We start from the raw sequence: 20,505 nt of genomic DNA, 5'->3' as shown, positions 1-20,505 counted from the left end.
GTCCTGCACTGTATTAGATTTAGGTGCAAAGAGCCAGCTCTCTTATCACCTCAGTCTTTACATAAATACAGGGGAAGGATCCAACTCTGTGATCATTATGATCCTACCATTTTGGGATATTCATTACAGTACATGAAACACTTAGCCTGCTAAAGGCTTTTACTGTAACGATCATTCATCCCAAGTTTTGGTTCGTAAATAGCCTTTTGTACGGTTCGTCTAGTCAAGGCTATGGTTTTTCCTGTGGTCATGTATGGATGTGAGAGTTGGACTGTGAAGAAGGCTGGGCACCAAAGAACTGATGCTTTTGAACTGTGGTGTTGGAGAAGACTCTTGAGAGCCCCTTGGACTGCAAGGAGATCCAACCAGTCCATTCTGAAGGAGATCAGCCCTGGGTGTTCTTTGGAAGGAATGATGCTAAAGCTGAAACTCCAGTATTTTGGCCACCTCATGCGAAGAGTTGACTCATTGGAAAAGACTCTGATGCTGGGAGGGATTGGGGGCAGGAGGAGAAGGGGACGACAGAGGATGAGATGGCTGGATGGCATCACTGACTCGATGGACGTGAGTCTGGGTGAACTCCAGGAGTTGTTGATGGACAGGGAGGGCTGGAGCGCTGCGACTCATGGGGTCGCAAAGAGTCGGACACGACTGAGCTACTGAACTGAACTGAACAGGAGGAAACCTAGAGATAATTCAAAGTATGGTCATGGATTTAGGTACTTGTCCAAAGTGAAATAGCCTATTTTCCTAGCCCTTTATATATGTATGCTCCAGACCACACTCCTTAGCTGCTAATGCCATACATGTTCAACAGACAGGGTTAAAGTAGCCTAAGGATTAGGCTGGGAGATGCATGTTACAGCCTTGTACCTGAGGCTTAATTCTGCTCTCTCTGGCACTGAGGAAGACAGAGCTGAGACAGCTCCAAAAACAAAGTCTCAAAGCAAGAGCTGGTACTTTCAGATCTCACTACCCAGAAGAGTAGACAATAGTAAATAACGTTTACTGTGCACTTACATGTTAAGTTCTTTACATATATTGACTCATACAAGCTTCTCAGAAGACTCTGTGAGGTACACAGTGAGATATTATTTTCACCTTATGTCCTCAGAAACTAAAAAAGAACAAGTCAAGTAACTCCCCCAAGGCCACTCTCCACTCAGCTAACAGAAGAGCCACGGTTCAAACCCACACAGTCCATCTCCAGAACTTCCCTCCCAGTGATGATGTTTTCATTTTCTAAATTAAGGAGGCCAATTTAATCTTAAATAACTCTACATCTTGACCATCTAGACACACATGCAGTTGCTGTTATGAAATAATATCTATACCATAAACAGAAAAGTTCAGATGTATTACAAACGTGGACTCTTGTTTCATAGCTCCATTTCAAACTACACTGTGTGGTCTGACACACCCTCATGGTGTATTACTCTAAGAAGTCAGCACTAGCTCCACGTGTGGTACATTATATCATATTGTTATATATATTACTATATCTATAGTATATCCCACATATATTAGTTACTAAGAGGTCTAATTCCAAATGCACATTCACCTACACATTCATGCACACATATTCTCTCTCTTTTACACACATACGCATTCACACAAATACACTTATACATGTCCCTGTGCTATGCCTTCTTTAAGGACTTTCAAAGTATACGGGTAGAATATTGAACATTTCCTGATTGTGGTTTTAAATTATTCCTCTGGCTTGGCCAAACACTGAGAAGGTAGGTATCTATTCCTTCTGGGAATTCCCCAGTGTATTAAAAAGAATATTATTAGAGAATTTAAAGTAGAATTTTGCACACCTGCTTGAAATCACTGAATGCCTGATGGGTTTGATACTTTGCTACAACTTTGCTACAATGGCTCACAGAGTTTAGGGAAACATTTACTGACATTTATCAGTTGATTGTAAAGGATGTTACAAAGGACACGAAATGAATAGTGTGATAGAGAGGCACAGGGGGCAAGGTCTGGAAGGGTCCCGGATACAGGAGCTTCTCTCTTTGCCACGTAGGGTAGGATGTACCATCTTCCAAGCAGATGAATGTGTTCACCAACACAGACACTCTCAGCACTCCACTGTTTAGAGTTTCTATGGAGGCCTAATGACATAGACATGATTAAATCATTGGCAATTAGTCAATACATCAGTCTCCAGCCTCTTTCCTCTCCCCAGAGGCTGGAGGGTGGAGTTGAAAGTTCCAACCCTCTAACTGTACCTTGTCTTTCTGGTGACCAATCCCAGTACTGGACCCCAGGTACCAGCCATCTCATTAGCGTTCAAAAAGACACTCTTGTCAATCCAAAGATTCCTAGGGTCTTAGAAGTTCTGTGCCAGGACCCAGGGGAAAAGACCAGTTGTAAATTTCTTACCATGTCACGACTATCACAGCAGGCAAGTAAATTTTGTTATGTAAATCAGCTTAGTATATGTGGAGCTAAAAGGGATTTTGTCTATTGTGGAGAACCCACTCATACTCAAGGACTTGTGAACAAAGAATCATTTATTCAAGATTTTGAAGAGAAGAGAGTTAAGGAGCACACGTAACACACATTTTACTCAGAAAAAAATTCCTGCACAGTCACCTACCAGATGTAGTACGTGTCCCGACTCTCCAAGTCTTTCTCTTTCCTTTGCAAAATTGTTTAGGTCTTTCAACTTCTGATTCCAAATTCAGATACCCTGAATCCACTATATTATACACTGTGGGAGAATTGTTGCTGATGGTAATAAATATAAAGATTCTGTTTGCTCTTAGCAAACAAAAGATGGGCTTTCCTGGTGGCTCAGCGACAAAGAATTCGACTGCAATGCAGGAGATGTGAGTTCAATCCCTGGGTCAGAATAATACTCTGGGGAAAAAAATGGCAACTCCCTCTAATATTCTTGCCTGGGAAATTCCATGGACAGGGAAGCTTAGCAGACTATAGTCTATGGGGTTGTAAAAGAGGGCTACTGTCCATGGGGTCACAAAAGAGGCATAACAACAAACAAAAGATAATCCATTTGTTACTATTCAAAACTTCCTAAAGGTGACATGAATAACTATACATTTTAAGATTATGTTATCTATATATCAAATACATAAGAAGGATGAATAATCTTGTAAGAGGCAGACTGCTGAACAGGAACTAAAAATGCAAATGTATAGGGAAACAAGAACTTGCTTTGTATAAAATTTTCAGCATATTTTGGGCATCTATATATGCTAAGACTAAACTATCTCATCTCCCAGGAAGCTTTCTTATTCTCCAGTCAATACTCTACAAACTCCTTAATTCTGGAGAATATATCTCCAAAGATCTGGCAGAATCAAAATTTCAAAAATGTGGACCCCCATGATTTTTAAGATTAAAAAAGATACCTTGTAGGAAGTGAACACTCAATAAATGCTAATTATGATTATCATTCTTGCAGTTCGGTCTACTTTCCTTCATGCACAGAGGATGTGGGGGCAGGACCAGGAGGGTAAGAGGAAAGGTTATTAAATCTCTCTCTGTAGGATAATCTCCAGTCTTAGACATGTGACTGATTTCACTTCCTACTATGAAGGACAACCCAAGGAGAAGTTGCCTAATCTAGCCAAAACTCAGGGTAGACTGAGGTTAGCAGTGCATCATCTGACCAAATCCCAAAGACAAAAAAAAAAAAAAAAAGTCAGAATGAAACAAGCAACATGTCCAAGAAACAAGTCTAGAAGCCAATTCTATAAATTGGAAGAATTTTAACTGAAAGTAAAGCCAAGCCCAGATGAGAAAATGGACACAAAGCAGGCAAGGCTGTTATGGGAGCCATCATGGAAGGGAAGAGAGAAAGAGAAAATAAACATTAATTCGGGAAACAAACAGTGACTTATCGCTGCTGATTTATATTCTCTACAACTGCAGGTAGGGGCTTCTGCATGGTAAAGATAGAAATGGGTAATAGTCAACAGTTAATAACTTTCAAATTCAGTCTCACAGTCTAGAGTAAACATGAAATCTGTTCGTTAAACTGATAAGTATTTAGTAACTGTGATCCATCTCAGTCAAAACCTAGCTGCATGTGTAGGATGGGGGGGAGTGCGTAATTGGATTAGGAGAACAAAATTATGTTGTTTAGTTTGGCAATTTAGACCTTCAATAATTAAACCAAACCTCATCTCTTGTCAAACAGGTAAAGTGAAAGTCACTCAGTCACGTCCGACTCTTTGTGACCCCAGAGACTGTATAGTCCATAGAATTCTCCAGGCTAGAATACTGGAGTGGGTAGCCAGGGGATCATCCCAACCCAGGGACTGAACCCAGGTCTCCTGCAATGCAGACGGATTCTTTACCAGCTGAGCCACAAGGGAAGCCCCAAACAGGTAAAAGAAACACCACTTTCTGGTGATGGTTCCCATTTGAATTGACATATAAATATGATGTGAACCTAAGTTCTCATGGGTACCTTGTCAGGTATTCTCAGATATTTAATCTACTTCCACAGTTGCTAAATAGATGAAATATTTATTTCATCTATTTATGTCTGTTTTTTATAATATTTATGTCTGTTTTTCTGTCAACTTTCCATCACTCCTAAATGTGCTAAATAAATGTATTGTGGAAGTAAAAAAAAAAAAAAGGGAAAAACAAAAACTAGCTGCTTTCCTTCTTTCTGCCTCAAAGTAACCATATTTGCATACTTTTTTTTTGATCCTGAGATTTAATCCTGGTGATCTCTCCATTGTCTGGTGTTCTTCTAGAGTGAGTCCAGCAGCTTGCCCATAAATAATTACCCAGTAAGTTCATTACTGAGTCTCTTGCTGGCTCCAATGGTAAAGAATCTGCCTGCTATGCAGCAGACCTGGGTTTAATCCCTGGATCAGGAAGATCCCCTGGAGAAGTAAATGGCAACACACTTCAGTATTCTTGCCTGGAGAATTCCATGGACAGAGGAGCCTGATGGGCTACAGTCCATGGGGTCACAAACAGTCAGACACGACTGAGCGACTAACACACACACATGTTCATTATCATAGATAAAGATCTCTGAAGCTTATTATTTAAAATAACATCCAAGTATGACCAAAGCTGTATTTGCTCTCCTTTACAGCATCAGAAACGTTAATGATTGCCTGAAATACACCCAACTAAAGTGGCATTCATAGCAATGCTGCCTTGTCTCCCATATTATTCCAAGGTTTGAGGCACGATCAGATCTCCTGTTTAGTTCTCTTCCTCAGCGGATAGATAGAACTCCTAGGCTAGTCATTTCCTCTAATTTCTGACCTGTGGCTGGGTTGTCTCTTTAAATATTTCCTTCATGGAGCTGAAACTCAAAGTTCTGGTTCTGGATGAAGCTCTGGGTGCTGGACTAGGCAATCAGACTGATTTAGAATTCTCCAACCACACAGGATAAGGACAAGGAAAACTCCATACACTGCCCACAGAAAAAAGAGGAAATGTAAGGCAAGGACATGATGCCTCCAAATGCTCAATGTGGTAACTGGGAGGAGATGAAAAATTCACGTGAGCATCCAGGTTTAGAATGTAGCTTTGGAGTGCTGGACCTCACAATTTTTCTGAATCTGGAAAAACGAGGCTTGAGTTCTCATCTATGATTTGAAAAGGCACGGTGAAAAGCATCAGATAAATTTGAGCAAATGTGGTTGATTGGGTAACAATCCAGTTAAGACCACCCAAAAGTAAATTTTTGCGCTAGAGAAGCTCCAGCCAAGATTCTTCATATAATAATTGTTACCAGACAGAGTTGTATTACACATAATAATCAGAGCAGCACCCTTTCACAAATGATTTCTAAAAATTGTACACATGCTATGAGAAAAAAACAATAAATAGTGCCCATATTTTTAAGTGAGGTTTCAAGTTATTCAAAGATCAATGATAAAAAAAAAAAAAGACAATTTGGAAACTTTTGTCCTTATTTTATGTTTTTGGTTACATGGTGGGATCTTAGTTCCCCATCTAGGGACTGAACCTATGTCCTCTGCAGGGGGACAGAGGCTTAATGACTGGACTGCCAGGGAAGTCCACAGAAACTTCTCTCTTTAAAACTGTCCTTAGTCCAAAGACTGTTCTCTTTGTCTGTGTCTCGATTCCTGCCCTGCAAATAGGCTCATCCATACCATTTTCCTAGATTACATATATATGTTAATATGTGATATGAGTTTTTCGCCGACTTACTTCACTCTGGATAGTAGGCTCTAGATTCATTCACCTCACTAGAACTGACTCAGGGAAGGAGAGGGTGGGATGAATGAAGAAAGTAGTACTGAAACATACCCATCACCATATCACCATATGTAAAATAGATAGCTAATGGGAACTTGCTGTGCAACACAGGGAGCTCAACATGGCACTGTGACACCGGGAGGGGTGGGGTCAGGCAGTGGGAGGTTTAGGTAGGAGGGGACACAGGTATACCTATGACTGGCTCATGCTGTTGTGTGGCAGAAGACAACAAAATACGGTAAAGCAGTTATGTTCCAATTTAAAAATTTTTTGAAAAACTGTCCTTTCCTGTCACTGAATTTTGTTATTCTATATGCTAAAAAACCAATATGCATAAATCACACCATTTACATCACATGCACATACACACATACATTTTGGAAGACTTTTTCAGTGGAACTTAAAGATAGGCACCCCAGGTCTCCATTTATGGAGATAACTCAAAAGGCTAAATTCTCTGTTTCTTGATAAACCAGGATCCAACTCATGTTTTTGATTTACACAGATAGATGCTACCATTGCTTTTCCAAGTGCTGAATTCAGGGGAAAACCCACACCCTTTTAATCCATCGTAGTTAAATTCATTAAAAAGCATAGAAGCAAACTTCATTAGCTCACATTTTCCACCTACTCATAAAAATCACCAGTTATTCTTTTGCTTTTTAATTCAACTGTGCTTGAAAACTCCAGTTCAAATTATCCTACACAGTTGGGTAGGTCATGGTTACCAATTTGCATATAGATAACTTCGTTTAAAAATGGGCTTGATGCAGCCTATGAAACAGCAAAGTAGGGAGCAGGGTACTGTCCAGATTAATTTTCCTGAAGGGCTTAGGGAATTATACCTGCAACAATAACTCATGCAGGCAACAAGAAGCCTTGGGTAAAAATGGCTATATTTTTTGAGTAAACAAATTATATATATACTACAGTTATAAAAATGTCTTAGCACATATGTTCAAAATTCTTAGTCATAAAATCCAACTGAAAAAGTCCTTAACTATTTACCAAGCAGCATTTGCATGTTATTCTCACAAAGGAGAAAAAAGATCCTAAATGTTCTGTGTTTTGTCTTTGCTGTGAGACACAAAAGACAGGTAAAACCTATACTTCTGATTTTAGATTATTTTACAATGATTAATATGGATTTAATGGATTAATATGTCATTTAAGAAAAATCCTGACCTGAAGAATGCTACTTATTTTGTCTGGCCATCCTGGAAAACAGTACTTTACCAGCAGTTTTCATTTTCACCTGGCTCAGATATTCATCCAAATACTCCTTGATATGCTCTGAGTTTTTATTTGTTTATTATTTTTAAAGCAGATTTATTTACATATCATATAATTCACTCACTCTAAATGTTCTATTCAATGATTTGTGGTAAGGTTACAGAGTTGTGCAATCATTGCTGCTGCTGCTGCTGCTGCTTCTGCTAAGTCGCTTCAGTCGTGTCTGACTCTGTGTGACCCCATAGACGGCAGCCCACCAGGCTCCCCTGTCCCTGGGATTCTCCAGGCAAGAACATTGGAGTGGGTTGCCATTTCCTTCTCCAATGCATGAAAGTGAAAAGTGAAAGTGAGTCACTCCGTCCTGTCTGACATTACCACTATCTAATTTTAGAACATTTCCAAGACTCCAAAAATAAACATTGTGTCCATTTGTAGTCACTCCTCATTTTCACATTCAGCCTCAAACAACCACTTATCTTTCTTCTGTTTCTATAAATGTGCTCTTTCTGGATAATTCATATAGATGGAATCATATAACACATGGCATTTTGTATCTGGCTTTTGATGGGTTCTTTGATGGTGACTTTCACATGACAGTCAAAGCATTAATTGAGAATAATTCACCAGTCCTTTCTGTCCTGTGCTCCATTCATTTAGTACATATATATATATGGAAAGTGAAAGTGAAAGTCGCTCAGTCATGTATGAGTTTTTGCAACCCATGTAGAGTCCATGGATAGTCCCACGGATAGTCCGCATGTACTGTCCGCGGAATTCTCCAGGCCAGAATACTGGAGTGGGTAGCCTTTCCCTTCTTCAGGGAATGCCTGCTGCATTGCAGGCAGATTCTTTACCAACTGAGCTATCAGGAAAGCCCTATACATATATATATGTATGTATAAAGAGCCAAATGAAGAAAACAACACATTATTAGCCAAAGATTTTCAGTTGGGACATTGGAATAGAATTCATATTGTGTTGTGGACTGTCTCTCCACTCTCACCCCCAGGCGAGAGAGTAGATCCTTTGGACCTTCCAAACTGAGCTGACAGAAGAGAACTCTGGCTCTTTCCTAGGTCCCAGTTTTCTTGAAGACTCCAAAGTGGTAAAGAGGATGCATGACACCACCAGCATCCCTCACAGCATTTAGAGTGCGTAAGCAGTCGTCTAGGTTAGGGGAGCCAGCAGAGCTAGCTCACAACGAAAGCAAGCTTTCGGAACCCAGTTTACAGTCCAGATGCAGATTTCTGACGCAAGACAAAGCCAGCAGATAGAGAAAGAAAGCATTAAAGAAAGAGAAACACCTTATTTCAGCCACATGTTTGTAATCCACAGTCTGGAATGTTAAACCACATTTGGGAAAATTTTTGTGGCATCGCACCTCCCACATTCAGGGCAGAAAGCTATCTCTGCATTAGCCTGTGTGTCACACAGTGGAATCTGACCCTCTCCTATCTTTGAAAAATGTGGACACTTGCAATGGTGGTGCTCCCAGTCTCCACGGCTTACTTGAGGCCCCCTTCTTGTTTTGCTGTCTCCCCGCACAGCAAAACAACATCATTTCAATACTCACCTTTAAGTTTTTCATTTCTGGCTTACAACTTGAACTGACCCTTAACTCCATATAGAAGCCATAATTAAAACAGGAGAAAAGAGTTTATAAGCTGAATGTCTTAAATTCTGTGGCTGCTGTATCTTCTACCACCATTCTCATTAAGATCACATGTTATTATCAGACAGTGTGTGTATATTTTACCATAGACAGTGGCTATTATCATAAAGCTTCCCTTATAAAGTCACTGAGGGGTAATTACCTAAACAAATCCTCACATTAGCTGTCTACACATTTCTTGATCCTACTTTGATGTTAGTACTCAATGAGCCTAGGCCTTCAGAGACCATTGAGATCTTTGCTATATTTTCCCTCAAAACTTACCTCTTCTTCACTGGTTAGTTCTCTTAAGCTTGCATAATCTTTACTACTCAGTTCAGTTCAGTCGCTCAGCCGTGTCCGACTCTTTGCGACCCCATGAATTGCAGCATGCCAGGCCTCCCTGTCTATCACCAACTCCTAGAGTTCACTCAGACTCACATCCATTGAGTCAGTGATGCCATCCAGCCATCTCATCCTCTGTCGTCCCCTTCTCCTCCTGCCCCCAATCCCTCCCAGCATCAGAGTCTTTTCCAGTGAGTCAACTCTTCGCATGAGGTGGCCAAAGTACTGGAGTTTCAGCTTTAGCATCATTCCTTCCAAAGAAATCCCAGGGCTGATCTCCTTCAGAATGGACTGGTTGGATCTCCTTGCAGTCCAAGGGACTCTCAACTCTTCTGTTATTCCAAATTTTAACTGCTGTAGGAAAATAGTTAACTTTGTCCTGACTTATAAACAGGATACAGGAGGAATAATGGAAAAACTAGAAGTCTAGATATCAAAGCAAAGTCTGTTCATTATTTCTCTTTTGTTTTTATGACCAGGGTTGGCCCTAGGAAATCCTTGGAGAAATGAAGCTGCTATTCTATACTGTTTCCTAAAAGAGATTCCTAATCTGAGGAGAGAAATTATCTATCTCTCACTGCTCCAGACAAGATCCTAGACAAAGCTTTCTGGACCCTTTTGAAGAGACCTCTCGCTAAACACAATGTTAAACTTCTGTCTGGGGACACAGACAGACACAGCTGTATACCTATCACCTAGTAGCCTGGTCTTCAAAATCAGGGTGCTGTACTTAGTTGCTCAGTCATGTCTGACTCTTTGTGACCCTATGGACTGTAGCCCACCAGGCTCCTCTGTCCATGGGATTCTCCAGGCAAGAATACTGGAGTGGGTTGCCATGCCCTGCTCCAGGAGATCTTACCAACCCAGGGATCAAACCACAGTCTTCTGCACTGCAGGCAGATTCTTTATTAGCTGAGCTACCAGGGAAACCAGGATGCATCAGTTAAAACCAACTTCCCAGCCAATGGGAATCAACCCCACTACAACCAAATGAAGTCTATGCATCCTCCAATGGAATAATTTGTTCCTCAAATAGTAATCCTCATTTTTATTCTGAAAGACACCTACCTTGTGCACCATGTGTTAAAATGAGAGGCACTAATTATTCCTCCCACAAATTCTGGTCAATTGAAATACCACAGAAATATTGCAGAGGGGTAAGTTTACAATATCATCTTTAGACCAAGGTGCAGATATGAAGCAAGGAGAGCTGAAATATGCTCGGGTCTGTTAGACTGAAGCTCCGTTGTCTCACTTCCTTTACAGAAAATAAAAATAAGATAAGCCCTGACATAGCCTAGGAGAGAGGAAACAATACCAAGAAAGCAAAAAAAAATAAAATAAAAATAGATTTAGGAGGATGCACATGTGAGCCATAATCTTTAACAGAAAAATGAATTTGGATAAATTACCTCTACTGGAAGGAGTAAGTAAGAAAACAGAGAAAAAAAACACTACCTCTCTGTTTTCTCAATAGCCTAGGAGGTTTGTAGGAAATTTTCTTATGTAATGATTAAAATAATATAAGAAGAGAAAAAATAAGGTAATTCTTAGATTCTGTGGGATGATAACCTCATGCCACCCACCTTACTTTATGAATAGTTAAGTGTGAAGTTTAAAAAGTGTCCTCTGGCAATTATGAACATGGGCTCTTGAGCTGTACTAGTCAAAGCCTACTTCTGTCACCTACCATCTGAACAGCCTCAGATAAATCATTTAAACACTTTCATTTTTTTCTGTAATAAAAGGTGATGATAGGGTCTACTTTATAGATACTAAGTTCACAAAAAGTATTTAACAAAATGCTTAAATGTCAATTATGATTATTATTATATGTGATAAGCATAAAACTATATAATATTACTAATTAATTTTACATTAAAGAATTAGAATAGCTCTCATCAGTCTCTCTCATCGAGAATAATTATGCCCCCTTTATCATCAACTGTTGCTAATCAGGTCTTATTTTTATTTACTTATAATTGCTAGCCTTTGCATCTTTACTTGGCCCATGTCATTACAAAGAATACTTGCTTCTTCCAAATGCTCTACAAAATATCTTTGCTGAGCTTCCCCAGAAATAGATTTATAGCTCTATTTCTTGGTAAGTTTCTATATTTCTACAATACTATAATACCAAAAGGAATTTTTATAGCCATGATACTTTTGTCAGGAAAAATGATGTGCAGATCAATACTCTTGAGGAGAGGATTCCCAGTTGGGTAGAGTCATGGTTTCCATGATTCTTTCTGCATGCTACTGTCAAAAATAGTTTCTCTAACAGCATAAGTTTTGAACTTAACTCTGCCATGCCTGCTACATAATCCAGCAGTTTTCACATACTATCCTTAGGTCAGCTATCGTAGAATTACCTGGGAGAAGTTTCCAAAATGTTAGATTCCTAGTTCTTACTTCCGAAGATTCGAACAAGGCTGGAGTGAAGAGGAAAAGTGCCTATGCTCTGTGTATTTAAATTACACTGCAAACATAACTGGAGACAGTGTTTGCCAGACATGTAAAAAAGGCTAATTTGCCTATCACACAAAAAATACAGAAAAGGCTAACAATATGAAAGAAAATGGGTCAAGAAGATGAACAGATGGCACACACATGTGCACATACACAAATGGCCAAAAAATATATGAAGAGATGCTCAACCTTATTCATAATTAAAGAAATACAAGTATAACCAGAAACAAGATGCCGATTTTCACAGTCAAGATGGGCCACTATTACAGTTGGAGATTACTTCAGTAAGTATATGTGCAGTACATCAGGAACTCTCAATTCTCCTTGGTGGGAACTCAAATTAATCCAAAAAACTCTAAAAAACAATTGCAACATCTTATCAAAATTTTAGGGCTTTTTGGTGGCTCAGGCAGTAAAGAATCATCCTGCAATGCAGGAGAGCCACGTCCGATCCCTGGGTAGGGAAGATCCCCTGGAAAGGGGAATGGCAATCCATTCCAGTGTTCTTGCCTGGAGAATTCCATGGACAGAGGAGCCTGGCAGGCAACAGTCCACAGGGTCGCAAAGAGTCAGACACGACTGAGTGACTAACATTTTCACTTTTGTCAAAATTTTAAAAGCACATATCGTTGGAAACAACAATCTACCTACTCTAATACAACCCCTAAATACATTCGGAATAGTACGGGAAAACAAACATGTAAAGATAAAGATGAATAATAGAATGACCATTGAGTTTTCTATATAAGAGCAAAACAAACACAACACTCATCCCCAGAGAAACAAGAAAAACTAATAGAGACCTGGTTAAATGAACTATGCTTTCATATACTGGCATATGCCAGACCCACTGAAAAGACTGAGGTGGATTTGTGTGTGATAATATCACACCTCCAAATGATTATTAGGAGGAAATAAAGAAAGTACAAAATAGAATGTATAGGCTGATCTTATTTGTGGTGGTGTATATCTCATGGTGCATGTATCTCTAATACTTTGGCCATCCGATGCGAACAGCCAACTCTTTGGAAAAGACCCTGGTGCTGGGAAAGGCTGAAGGCAGAAGGAGAAGAAGGCGACAGAGGATGAGACGTTTGGATGGCATCGTTGATGCAATGGACATGAACTTGAGCAAACTCTGGGAGATAGTGAGGAACAGGGAAGCCTGGCGTGCTGCAGTCCATGGGGTCACAAAGAGCTGGACACAACTTGGTGACTGAAAAACAGTATCTCATACACTTCTGTAGCCCTTACGTTTTATACTATGGAAATATTTAATTTGGTTTAGCTTTTAATTTCTCAGAATTTTCTCCTGGTGAATTTGGTCTGTTGTCAGATTTGGAAATAACTATTATACTATCCAAATTGATTAAATACTACATTGCTTCAGTTAACCACACATCTGGTTATGACAGAGTTATCTCACTGGAGTGCTAAAAGATTAAATAAGATAATAAATGAGAAAATACTTTGAAATTCTAAGAGGCTCTTGATGAAGGTGAAAGAGGAGAGTGAAAAAGCTGGCTTAAAACTCAACATTCAAAAAATTAAGATCATGGCATCTGGTCCCATCACTTCATGGCAAATAGATGGGGGAAAAATGGAAACAATGGTAGATTTTATTTTCTTGAACTCCAAAATCACTGCAGATAGTGACTGCAGCCATGAAGTTTAAAGATGCTTGCTTCTTGGAAGAAAAGCTATGACAAACCTCAACAGCATATTGAAAAGTAGAGGCATCACTTTGCCAACAAGGGTCCAAATAGTCAAAGCTGTAGCTTTCCCAGGCTTCCTTGATGGCTCAGTTGGTAAAGAATCTGCCTGCAATGCAGGCAGAGTTCAATCCCAGGGTTGGGGAGATCCCCTAGAGAAGGAAATAGCAACCCACTCCAGTAATTTTGCCTTGGAAATCTCATGGACATAAGAGTCTGGTGGGTTACAGTCTATGGAGTCACAAGAGTCGACACAACTTAGCAACTAAACCACCATGGTTTTTTCCAGTAGTCATGTAGAGATGTGAGAGTTGGACCCAAAAGAAGGCTGGATGCCAAAGAACTGATGCTTTTGAATGGTGGTGCTGGAGAAGACTATTGAGAGTCCCTTGGACAGCAAGATCAAACCAGTCAATCCTAAAGGAAATCAATCCTGAATACTCATTGGAAGAAATGATGCTGAAGCTGAAGCTCCAATACTTTGGTCACCTGATGGGAAGAGCCGACTGATTAGAAAAGACCCTGATGCTGAGAAAGATTGAGGGCAAGAGGAGAAGGGAACAACAGGATGAGATGGCTGGATGGCATCACCAACTCAATGGACCTGAGTTTGAGCAAGCTCCAGGAGATAGCAAAGGTCAGGGAAGCCTGGCATGTTACAGTCCATGGGATCACAAAGAGTTGGCCACAGCTTAACGACTCAACAACAACAAAGCATTGTATAAATTATTTTTATCACATTCAAGATTGGTTTAACATCTTAATCATTAGTATACTGACAAAATTCTACAAATAGAGGACATACAGCTAAATAACACAAATGACATGACCTTGAGATATTTACACTCTAAACGTGTGAAAAAAAAAAGTGGGATACACTATAACCAGCACTAGAAAAGAGGCATGCAAAAATTACTGTGTGAGCATGGTTTGTTGCACAAAAGAAATACTTAACACAAAAATTGTTAAAATTTCCTCAGGCAAATAAAAGAAAAGAGGACATTTACAGGAAAGGAACGATACCAATCAATGAGTATATCATTGCATGAGAACATGACTTACTCAGAAAAATGTGAATAATTCTATGTAGTGGACATATGGAACGTACTATTAATTTTTCATCACATTTTTTATTAAATAAAATACACTTGACAGTACTGGCCACATTCTGATCTTTGTGATAATACTGGAAACACCTTCATATCCTATTGTGCATGTTGATATGCCTGTGTCCAAGAAGCAAAAGGACTGGTCAAGCCCGCGGTTAGGATGGTGAGTAAATAAGCATTTCCTGAAATTAAAACCTAGCTTCTGAGGTGCTTTTAATTTGTTTTCTATACAAATCTATTAGGGGAAAACCAATGACTATATTTGTTACATGCTTACGCTTATGTCATTGTACAACTAGTCATCTGGACACAATGAGCAGTAGAGAATAATTACCAAAAAACAGACAGAGCATTGTGGGGAAACACAATGCTAATGGGTGGAATATTTGTGAGTCTAATTATATTTGTAAGTAAAAAAGTATTTTCCATCTTTTTTTTTTGGCCCATTAGAAAACGTTTTGACATTGAAAAAAATGCTCTCATAATGTAATTCATTTTTGCTTGGAACATTTTGTATTTCCAATTCACATAAATAATTATTTCCTTCCTTTCCCTGCTCTCTCCTTCTTTTATTTTGGCATTGTTAGCACTGCTGTTAAATATCTGGTCATGAATATGTGCTTTGTGGCTGGAGTCAACAGGAAAGCTACTTTTCATTTAATAGTGTTATGTATAACCTTTGAAAGCCACTGGAGAATTCTTAATTTTGGCTTACTTTGTCAAAACATCTCAATACTTGAGTGACTCCAGGTTTGCACTTTGGTAAGTTGGATCCAATTTGCAGGTCGAGACTCATGACTATTCCTTTTTTTCTAGACTAGAACAGCCATTCAATGGTTCTTAGGTGAACTATAATATATTTCCAAAATACATTTCCAAATTTTCATGACAGAAAGTGAAGTGAAGTTGCTCAGTCGTGTCCGACTCTTTGTGACCCCATGGACTGCAGCCTACCAGGAAGGATTCTCCATCCATGGGATTTTCCAGGCAAGAGTACTCTTACTAAAATGTATGAGACATTGTTAACATTACTAATATTGTGTGCCCTCTTTCGACAGGAATATGGTTACATTATATACATTCTATAACAGCAATGCTACATGATGTTTAGTTATGTTGACCAATAAGCTGCTACTGCTTTGAAAATTGAGGCTATTGCCAGTAGGACTAAAGATATTTGGTCTTGACCTTTCATTTTAAAATTTTTAATATTTTTTCATTTATCATTTCCTTCATATTAAAAAAAAATGTTTCTAATTGTTCTCTTTCAGTTAGCTACCTTCCTATATACTGAGAAACACGAAAATGAACTAAAGTTTAAAAAAACTTTTCCCGAAAGTGAACGAGTGAAGTTGCTCAGTTGTGTCCGACTCTTTGCAATCCCATGGACTGTAGCTTACCAGGGTCCTCCATCCATGCAATTTTCCAGGCAAGAATACTGGAGTGGGTTGCCATTTCCTTCTCCAGGGGATCTTCCCGACCCAGGGGATTGAACCCAGGTTTTCCAAATTGAAAGCAGATGGTTTACCATCTTAGCTATCTGGGAAGCCCAGAAAGTCTTATTTTCCAGAAAGTCTTATTAATAAAACAAATTCTCTTTTAAGTTATATGCCTCCTCCTCCCTCTCTGATATCACTCTTCAGTAACAAAACTCAAATAATTCTGCATTAAAATTTTCCCATTTCATACTAATTTGTATTTGAACCAATCTTTATTTGGGATATCAAAGATTTGTATTATTGCTGAAGATACAGTTGACAGTCATTCCAGATTTGCTTTTTTCAGATTTTCCATGAACGTCATGCTTTGTTTTGATGTATAGAATTCTGTATTAGTAAAATGGAGTATGTTTCTCTTCTTTTAGAATATCATCTAAAAGGTTTTAAATATAGGTTTAAAACTAGTGCTACTATTGAGATCTGAGTACTTTTTCTAGAAGGTAATCTACTTTATAGAAGGTGGGATACTAGTTGGTTGGAACTAAATTCTGCTTCTTTGTAAACATACAAATTCCATACTCACTTTCCATCTTTTTTTTTTTTCCTTACCAAGAATAATTTATTTATTTCTCTCCAAAATAACCTGAGAAGGTTTTCCATTGCTGGTATGACGGATTGATGGCATCAGAGATCCAGACTGCCTTCCATTTCTGTTCCTCTGTGACCCCTAGGGGCTTGTTCCAAATTGAACATGGCTTCTGATCTGATCCACATTTCAGCCTGTGAGAGGGAGAAAATCAAGAGCAGAGGGAGACAAAGCCTTGTAAGAGATAATCTGGAAGTTGCATCAACAACTTGTGCTTAAATCTCATTGTCCAGAGTCGAATCACAGGACTACAGCTAATTGCAAGGGAGGCTTATAAATAGAATCTTTATCTGGTTAGTCATGTAACCAGCTAAAGCTTCAGTTTAAAGAAGAAAAGTGATAAGAAATACTTATCACATCCAGACACTTCACATCCAAAAATATTATCTTTAGTATCCAACAGGTGAAAGTATGCCAGCTGCTTAGAAGATCTCAGGTGATTTTCATGACTCTGTAAAGCACACATTTAATAGATAAGGAATCTGATACTCAAAGAGATTGGATGAAGCTTACACAAAAGTTATACAACCAGAGATCAAATGATACTCTATGTAAATCTAAATAAAATCTGTGATCTTCCAAGAATGATACCCTGCCCCTCAAATAAATGTAGGGGTGGCAATCTGCTTGGTAAATTCCATTGCCCAATATCCATTTCTAGTATATTGTGATATTAAAGAATTAAAAGTAGAATAGAAGAAATGTGGTTCTTTTACCACTAGGTTAAAAATCACAACTCTATTTTTTTTTTTTTCACTATTTCAAAGCCCTTAATGAGGTGCTTAAGATTTAGGGACAATGTATTTCAGCTTTTTCTTGCACTCCAGAGAACCTAGCATTATACTAAACATCAATCAGGCAATCAACCTACACTCTTCCCAATCATATGAACCAAATGCCTATGATGACTGTCATTTTTCTCACTGTTAATGATGCCAGCATGCAGGAGGATATGAACTTGACTGTTAACTCTTTGAGGGAATTTCTACCTAATTTATCTTTGCAATTCCAGTGATTAACATACCTGGCCCTTCATACGGACTCAATATTTATTCCAGGAACTGAATTCTATATCAAAGTTTCAGACAAAGGGGGAAAAATGTGGTCGCTTATTCAAAATATTGTGAAAAGAAACTTTAATAGGTATTTTTTCTGACAACTATGCAAAAATATATTACATTTTAAAAGCTGAAACAATGTTCTTAATTTTAAGTTTGCTGAATCGTTGGTAGAGTTCATTCTATTTATTCAATATCTATTTTAGAAGAGGGTAAATTTCATGTATTCCAAGTATTTTGTTTGTTTTCTTTTGGTTTTGAAATAAAATTAATATTTGGTTTAATGTTTTTTGATTATAGAAAGATACACTTTGTTTTCCTTGACAACTGTATATAATAGTAATGATATATTTCCCCTGCCTCTGCATTTTGCTGATTTTTCAAAAGTCTAATATCTTCTTATCAATGACTAATAACTGAAAAATAACCAAATTCAAAAACATTATTATTATTTAACGTCTCATGAAACATCCAAGAAAAAAGCACCGTAAAGAAGATATAATGAGTAGAGAGAATCTAGTGTTTTTCTCTATGATAATTCATTATTTATCTTACGTATTTTGTTTGTATTCTATTTAGTTATTCTTTCAAATTTAGTCAAAAAGAAGAGACCACTATTATAAATGTGTCCAAATTAATAGAATACACAACACTAGGGGTCAGTTCTCATGCAAACTATAGACTTTGAGTGACAACAATGTGTCAAGGTAGGTTCATCTATTGTAACAAATGTAATACTCTGGAGAGGAATGTTAATAAGGGCAGAAGTTATAGATGCAGGGTGGCTGCTGCTAAGCTGCTTCAGTCGTGTCCGACTCTGTGCAACCCCATAGATGGCAGCCCACCAGGCACCCCCCGTCCCTGGGATTCTCCAGGCAAGAACACTGGAGTGGGTTGCCATGACTCAGGGTGGGGAAGGAGACATATGGGGAATCTCTGTATCTTATCCTTCTCCTCAATAGGTTGAAGGATATTAGATTTAGAGCAGCTTGAGGTTCCTCCTTGTGAACCTCAAGCTGCTCTAAAAATTCTTTATTAAAAGAAGAAACAAAGTCCAGAGTAGGAGTTATAAGTCCCAAATTCTATGTTAACTCTGCTGTTAATTTACAGGGTATTGTTTACAAGTCATATAAGCTCCAGACCTCTGTTTCCTTATCTGTAAAATGACTATTGTATTAGTATTCTACTGCTGTGTAATAAATTATTGCACACACATATACTTTTATCTCCTAGTTTGTGTAAGTAAAAAATCTCATCATAGCTTGGCTAGTTCCTCTGTTCAGGATCTCAATAGGCTGCAGTAATGGCGCCGGGTGGGCTGCATTCACTTCTGCGGGCTTGACCAGAGAAGAGGCTGCTTAAAAGGTCATCATGATGTGAATAGAATTTGTTTCCTTAGGGTTGTGTGACTAAGGGACCTGTCTTTGTGTTGGCTGTTGATTGGAGGCTGTTCAGAAACTGTCCATGGTTCTTGGACCATGTGACGTTTACCACAGACAGGTCACAATGTGGTTAGTGGTTTCTTCCAGGACAATTGAACAGTTTCTCTCTCTCTCTGGTTGGCTAAGACGTCATCATATAACTAAATGTAGTCATGAATCTGACATCTCATCACCCTTCTCACTTTCTATTGCATAGAGGCAAGTCACAGGCTGCACCCCTTTCAAGGAGAGAGGACCATACAAGGGTATTACTCACTGAGAGTCACCTGACGACATATCTGACACAAAGATACTGAACAAGATAATCTTTTAGATTTTTTTCCAGCTGTATCATTTTATGATTATTGAGGGAATACTGAGAATTCTTTGGTTCTTATTTTTTAAGTCACAGCCTCTGAACTCCCAAGGTTCAGAAAAATCTCTGACCTCCTTCCAGCTCATGAGCCTGAGTACATAACATTTTTCATGGCACCAAAATATAAGCAAGAAATTCCTATTCAAAAGAGCCAGTGGCTATAAGATGAAAAGAACAAGCCAACCCAAATCACCCTGAGAAACGTCAAGGGAAGGAAGCTTTTGATGACAAGAGAAGTCAAATGGGAGACCAGGAGCAAAAACTGAGATAAAGGTCATAAAAACAAGAGCAAAGTTAAGTAAAGGGTGAATCAAAATGAGTGAGGGCTTAGAGGGTGAGAAGGGTATTTTGAGTGAGCTCCATGACATCAACTGCATGTTGATGAAGTACCAGAAGCATGGCTTGTGTCAGCTTAAACTGGTGACTCTCAGTTTTGACCACACATTGTCATTCAGTCATTCAGTCATGTCCGACTCTTTGTGATCCCACAGACCACAGCATACAAAGCTTTCCTGTCCTTCACCATCTCCCAGACCTTGCTCAAACTAATGTCCAATGAGTCTCAGTCAGTGGTGTGATGCAACCATCTCATCTTCTGCCATCCCCTTCTCTTCCTGCCTTCAATCTTTCCCAGCATCCCATTTCCCGGCTCTTTGCATCAGGTGGCCAAAGTATTGGAGCTTCAATTTCAGCATCAGTCCTTCCAATGAATATTCAGGATTGATTTCCTTTAGGATTGACTGGTTTGATCTCCCTGCAGTCCAAGGGATTCTCAAGAGTCTTCTCCAATACCACAGTTCAAAAGAATCAAA

The 20,505-nt window shown here is 38.8% G+C and overlaps 1 long non-coding RNA gene across 1 annotated transcript in view; it reads right to left on the bottom strand.

Moving 5' to 3' along the window:
• Positions 1-16,732: 16,732 nt before the first annotated feature.
• The window catches only part of LOC133247205 (uncharacterized), a 134,712-nt gene continuing 130,939 nt past the window's right edge, over positions 16,733-20,505 (bottom strand). Inside the window, exon 4 of the long non-coding RNA XR_009736315.1 lies at positions 16,733-16,972. This is a non-coding gene — a long non-coding RNA (uncharacterized LOC133247205). The remainder of the gene's footprint in view (positions 16,973-20,505) is intronic.

This window comes from Bos javanicus, chromosome 5 (assembly GCF_032452875.1).
Source record: "Bos javanicus breed banteng chromosome 5, ARS-OSU_banteng_1.0, whole genome shotgun sequence".
NCBI classification, from domain to species: Eukaryota; Metazoa; Chordata; class Mammalia; order Artiodactyla; family Bovidae; genus Bos; species Bos javanicus.
This window is presented reverse-complemented; position numbering and strand designations above follow the sequence as displayed.